Below are 7027 nucleotides of genomic sequence, written 5' to 3' on the forward strand. Positions count from 1 at the left end.
CCCCACCCATCTCTTTCTCTGGTCTTAACAAACAATATTTTAAATCTTCAGGAGTTCCAAACAGCAAGGTTTCAAGAAAGTCAAGGTCAGGAAACAGTAATTTCCTCATTAACAATGCCAGCCACGAGGATGCTTTTCTTCTTCTGCATGATCAATGTGCTGTGACTTGCTTGCTAAGGGCCTCTCTCCACTGCTATTTCCTACAGCCTCAGGGAAACAGTATGTGGTGCCTACTTCTACGGCTCTTTGGTCTCTTTTGCATTTGTACACAGAGTGCCAGCCACTCATGGCCTCATTTTCCCTGTCAGCTAACCTAAAATGCTAATATTCTTCATTCAATGAAGGGAATGCATTTTGATATGTAAGCCTACCCCCACTGAATTCATGGAAGTGATACCTAGGCTATATACTTAATTGTTAAAATAAAATATTTTATTACTGACTTTGATATAGACTGGAAATATGCAAGAATTTTGCTCTGTTGAATTGTGGGGTTTATGCCATATATAGTTTCCTGCTCTACACAATAACTAGATCCTATTATTTTATTTACATTTGGACAGATGGTAAAATGGATTTACCAGTTAAAAACTTGCAGAAATCAGAGTAACCTATGTTATTTGAGAAAGGGCCAATAATCAGAGATGGCGTTTGCTTGTTAAAATCCATTTTAATCCCTGAGCTTATGAATTCATAGATGCTTTTCCACCTCAGAAATACAGTCTTTCTTGTTTGGTTTCTGTATGTTTTTCTAAGTTTGTCTGAACAACACACAGACACTAAATGCTATCAGTCTTCCTGCTGTCTAAGGCTGTCTGCACACTGAAGCAAGGAGAAACAAGGGAAAATGAATTATTCTAGTTTGGTGTCCATTCACATTCTATTAAATTATCTAAATTCATAGTCTATTACATTATCAGTCTATTACTATCAAAATTATATTTGTCTACTTTTTTTCTGTTTTGTTTGTTTGTTTCCTTTATTGCACTGTAAATTGCTAAACGGAGATGTACAGAAGCTGTTTCCCATCTAAATTTCACCATCCTTCACACTTCCTTCCTAGACTTAACATGTCACTAGTTAAATATAGCTTGTTCATTGCATCCTCCTATTAAATGCATACAAATTCTACTCTCTTGCTCCTAAAATGCTAATTCTAAATGAGGAATCATTGCTTTTAAAAATACCTTTAAATCAGATGAAAATAACATTAAATATTTTCAGTGTGCCTGTTTTTTTCAGTCTCTTGTCATTTGATTATCAAACCTCATAGTTTTACTGGTAGATGCTCTGAACCAGTAAAATATCTTAGTTTTGGAACTGATAATATATTTCATTTAGTACTAATTACACAGCAGAAACTTTTAATTATCATCACATGCTTGTAGTTTTTTTAGATTTTCTCTTTTCCATGGATTAGATGAAAATTTCAAGCACACAAGAAGATAATTTGAATCACTTCTGCCTTGTTGTACTATCTCACCTACAAGTAAATTGTTAAAATAATCTTTGAAAAATTGCTTCTGTGTGCCCAAGCATCGCACATGGAGACTTGTTTTTTGTTTCCCCCTCCCAAAAGAGTAGTTTGGCTGCATTCCACCCTTCAGAAAATCAATGGACTTTAAGATGTTTAGTTGCCCTTGTTCTTTGCTGCCCTAAGATGACAAAAAATGGAGTGAAGATAGACAGAGTTGGGTTTCTCTCAGAAAAGCGGTACTTTTTTATTTCCTTTTTGGGTTATACAGTATACACAAAATGCAGACAACAGTGTAAGTTAGAAAGCAATCACACTGCATTCAGGAAAAGTCCTGCCAATGCTCGTAGAAATCATTACGTTGGTCCTACTGCAGTAAAATCTGTTTCCTCTTTGTTAGACCGAGACAGCAATCCTGAGACTGTCAGGCTGGGTGTTCAGAGAGTTCTGTCTGCCGAGGCTGCACCTTCTGTTCCATTTCACCCTAAGGGTAAGTAAGACATCATATTCAGTCCACACACATAATAATAACAGTATGATTCAGAATACATTCAAACATTTGAAATAGTTCAGTCACAAATGTCAGCAGAAAGCTGGATCTGCAAACTTGTTGTAGCACACATTTGTGACAACATTGTTTAAATAGAAATGAAAAATGTTACTGACAAATGTCACTAGGAATGGGTTATGCTCTTCAACTGTTGACTCATCTTATGCAAATACATTACCTACTTGAACTACATATGCCTGTATCTATCCTTTTGCTTTTGTGATAGGATCACACTGGTAGGTTGACTGTAAGCAGCAATTAACAGTGAAGGTTTCAAAGTCCCTTCATATGCACAGAAAGCTCTGCAAGACTCTGCAATAAAGATTTGCATTCTTTGTTCCTCTGTATGTGCCAGTGTACATCTCTATAGCAATTCCTACATGTAAGCATCATAGTTTGAACAAGAAATAGCTTTGAAAAGGATTGTGGAAGAGGGTTGATCAAGATCATCTTTCCAGCAGATCTTTTTGGAGAGTTGGCAATGCTTAGGTAAAAATTAATTTCCAAGCCCGACTTAGAGGGAAATAAAGGAGAAAGAGTTAAAGGAAAACTAAAGGGAAAAGCATTTCATTTAGTGAGTTACAGAGAGAAATTTTAAAAAATAATCAGTTCATTGTGTAAACAAAAATAAAGTGTAGTTTATGCCCTCAATAAAGTTCATGCATCGCCTGGCGTCATTTGAGGGTGTTTTTTTTATTTAAAGTTGGATTTTTCTATTGTGAAAAGTGTTTTCTCTCAAGGATGATTCTTTTAGAGTTTTGAATATTACTGAATAGCTTAGGAAGCTTGGTTTGCCACAGAAAATGTTCAGCATTTGTAGGCAAAATGTGAAGGGGATGAGCTTTAGTTTTAAATTATGTTAATCTAAAATACTGGATTGTCCAAACTGATATTCATCAGAACAGTTTCTTCCTGACTGCAGTTACAATTATTGTTGAGAGGATGAAAAGATAAATTTATCCTTAGAGACGGACTAATAAGAAGTATAACTATAAAATATAGCTATATCTTCATATGAAGATTGCACACATGTAATTTATCACTTTCTATGCAAATACTACAATGATTCTTTTTTGTTATATGAGTATATATGTAGCCTTTTAAAAATACTAGAACACAAAGTATATGAACCTAGGAATGTGGTTTAATTTTGTAAACAAGATTTTTTATGTATGTGTCCCTCATGCTTTACTGTGTTTATGACCAGTGAAGAAATACATTATCATGATCTCACATGCATTTCTAAGAAGTGGAAAAGTATTTAAAATTCAGAGATTTTAACTTAATTATTTTTCTCATCTAACTTAGACTTATGCAATTACATTAAGCCATTTATCCAAGACAAAAATATACACAACCAAGCCACAATATTCACTTACAACACTATTTCCAAAAGACAAAAAAACCTGTTTCTTTGCATAATCTTGAAATTATCATTGGAAAGAAAATCTGTCTCTGTACTAACTAATTTTTTGAACTGAATTAGAAATTCCCTGATGTATCTTCTCTCACCAATTAGGAACAAAGATGCACTTTTGCTGATAATTCCAAAGAGTCTGCATGCCACAGATGCATGTACTGAGCTGCAAAAACACTGCACAGTGCTTGTGACATTTGACATCAGATTTCCAGTGAAAACACACAAAATTTCTAGAAGTGGGACAAAATACAATTAACAGCATGGGTACTACTCTTCATCTAAGAATAGCTTAGAGCAGTGAAATGCACCACATATGTCTCGTACAATTTAAGGGGTGGAGAAAATTGGATACAATTAAAACATATTTATGATTTCCAATTGAGTTTTTAAGAAGAAATAACCTTTCTTACTTTTAAAAACACATGTTCTTTCTAATATAAATCTTCATTTTTGGCAATATACATGCTTGCCTACTCTAAGACTCATGTTTCACAGTTTCTCTGCAATAGAGAGAACAGAAGCCAAAGTATATTCTTCTGTATTTAAACAGCATGCACAATAGGCATGTCAGCAAAACTTATAGGATAATGAAACAATGCTTTTTTTTAACCATCTGTCTCTTTACATCACTTTCTTTAATTGTTACAATCTGGTTTCAGTGATTCATAAGAAATAATATTAGGTAACAATAATAACAGCATTTAATTAGAGGGTTTAAGATACACTTTGGAGTTAGACTGCAATTAGTTTAAAGCAATTGAAGGTGTGCCTGTGTCAGAGGAGGTTATTTGTTTCACTTTGCTTGACTGGCCACTGAAGGAAAAGATGATGTTTCTCCCCAGCCCTGTTATTTACAACATTTGCTCTTTCTTCCAGCTTCTCCCTTTCCCAACCCCCTCCCCGACTGTTACAGCCAACGGTAATTTAGATAACATCTAAAGCTTTGCCTGACAAGGTAAATTCAAATTATGAAGCAATCCTTCCACAAAGAAAGACCTTGTTAGATTAGTTGTGGATTGGCTCTGTATGACAGCTTGTTTGCAAAAGGTGAGCTATCTGCATTTCCAATACAGGCAAGCATCATTTAAGGAAAAAATAGAGACATCATTTCTCTTATTTGTCACAGAGTTCATGTAATATTCCTTCTTAGTTTTCTTCATTGTTTACTTCATAGGAAAATAGTAGCAACTGCGTACCTTCGAATGAGACACCTAATTTTGTTATGGATGAACATAGTGTTGTGACAAAACAGTGGCACAGCTGTCATAACAGCTGTCACACATTAATCATGACAGTGACAAATAGCATAATTACTCTATCTGGAATGTCTAGCATGCAACTCAGTATGCACCACTGCAGCATAAGCATATCAAGCATGGTTTAATTAAAAGACATCAATATAGGTTAGTCAGACATGGTCTTGGAGACACTGATACAAAATGAAAATAAAATTATTTATCAGTACCTTTTTAGGAACACTCAAAGACCAATTACTTAGTCGACAAGGTAATTTGAATTTCTTCTCCTAATCAGTCCCTTTGATGCCAATTCTGCATGGTGAATTGAGCTATTGGCACGCATGGGTTTCTGCCCCAAAACCTCAGCTATGTACCATGTTCAACAGTTATCCATTCTTCCAAGATGGCTTAAATGTTCACATCTGTCCCACATCCTTTGACTGAACAAAATGTAGCAAAATAACAAGCTCCATTGTATGCTGCTGTGTAAAACTTCTTTCCCACAGACTTCTCAACGGAGACAGAGAAGTGAAGCTTGTGTCACAACATGTGCATCGCCTTCTGCAGCTACACCTGCCAAGGCTGAAGTACTATGTAGCAAGAGCCCATTATAAAGACATCTACCGCTGAAAAACACAAATTCAGCTCAGGCTTAAATTTCAAACAAGCAGAAACATTAAGAGGTAATTTTTAATTTTTTTTTTTTTCCTATCAGAACCCTATCTGGCTCAGCATTTCTTTAGTATCACTTTCTCTGTCCACATGTGTATACACATTTGCAGCTGTTTTGTTTAGGCTTTTCTGAAGACAAAACACACACATAAAATGCTTTTGCCAAGGTTCACTTCACGCAGCAAATGCCTCTGGTAATTACCAACTCATAGTATTCTTACTTTTTGCTCCAGATTTGTTAAGCTCTGCATCTCATTGAATACACTTATTGAATTTCTAGGGGCAGTTCATGAATTGTACTGAAGCTGACTCAATGAAATATTAATGAATCAATTTCCATAGACATGGATTCATTATCTCACTGGATGGCATCAGAAAACACAGTACTGCAGGCAGTATCCTTCCACCTGCCTGCCAGAAGATTTCATTTTATTATTCAATTTTTAAAGCCCACACTCATTCTAGGTAAGTTTACACTGGGAGCTTTTCAATCTCTTGCTCTAAGATAAAATTAAGGGGGAAACATTATTTAGATGAACCTCAGTAATCCATCAAATGTGATTTCCTATTAACCAGCAAAGCAAGATTTCCAGTGATTTGTTCTGGATCACAGGAAGTAAAGTTTTTTAAACACAATAAATACCAAAAAATATTAAAGCCTTATTTTTCCTTTCTCCTGTAAGAGATACAAAGGAAAAAATGGCAAAATATTTTAGTCATTGGTTTCTGTAAAAAATTTACATCAATGAATCCAAGTTTTTATAACTGGATTTAAGACTACTGTGATTCTGCAGGGAAGCTATATGGAGCTATAGTCTGGAAATGCATCTTGAAATTATTGCAGCCATGTAAGTTTTTAAGACACCCCACGGGAAGCCTGCAATGGCTTCCATAATTACTCATCTGTTCATTAATAATCACATATCTACCAAAATGAACTGCTTGCACAGTCTTTCACATGCCTCAGGTTTGTAACCAAGATCATTGTACTGACTTCCCCCAGGTTAACCACAGAGGAAAGAAATGGCTTATCTCCTTTGGTATCCCAAATTTGGTGGACTAGCACGTGAGGTTCTGCAAGGCTCAGAAAGCAAGATCACACCGCCAAGGTACACAGCTTTCTTCAAGTCTGTTTTCAGTGGAGTTAAACTTTGAACTTCTGTCTAAATTCCCTGCACAACCATGTTTTTTTGGTATTTTTTGGCATAACCAACTACAAGCTAGGAGACGAAATTCCAAAATCCTTCCACATTTACCTAAGACAGTTAACAAGGAGGCCTTCCTTCTTCCTCTATTTGTGTTCATCAGATACCTAACAGAAGCACTCTTTTTCCCTAACAACAGGAACCAGCAAGCTTTTGGTATGAAAATTAGCAGCTGCCAATTGTATTTGTCTCTTTGACTAAGAGGTTTATTATTTATCTTCCCTGTTGCAGTGCCCATGTGGCAGCACTGATATTGAGCAGCTGGACAGATTGCACCCTGGAGCCACATCTGTAGCTATATAGATCAACACCATTTTCATTGCCTCGGATGCTGGAGAAGTTTATCTTCTGTCATTTAGATTTACTACCTACTTCATGAATTGTTAAGGGTTTTCCCTTCCTCTCCTCCAATTTGATTTTGAAAGCATGCTGCTGTAATCTGGTACTGATCATTAACAGCTGATTAGT

At 35.7% G+C, this 7027-nt stretch overlaps 1 long non-coding RNA gene across 1 annotated transcript in view; it reads right to left on the minus strand.

Annotated features, from left to right (window-relative positions):
- Nucleotides 1-1691: 1691 nt before the first annotated feature.
- Nucleotides 1692-7027, minus strand: part of LOC107215976 — a 21039-nt gene continuing 15703 nt past the window's right edge. The window contains exon 3 of the long non-coding RNA XR_001525328.3: nt 1692-1958. This is a non-coding gene — a long non-coding RNA (uncharacterized LOC107215976). The remainder of the gene's footprint in view (nt 1959-7027) is intronic.

The sequence above is a fragment of the Parus major genome, chromosome Z (assembly GCF_001522545.3).
Source record: "Parus major isolate Abel chromosome Z, Parus_major1.1, whole genome shotgun sequence".
Classification (NCBI taxonomy): domain Eukaryota; kingdom Metazoa; phylum Chordata; class Aves; order Passeriformes; family Paridae; genus Parus; species Parus major.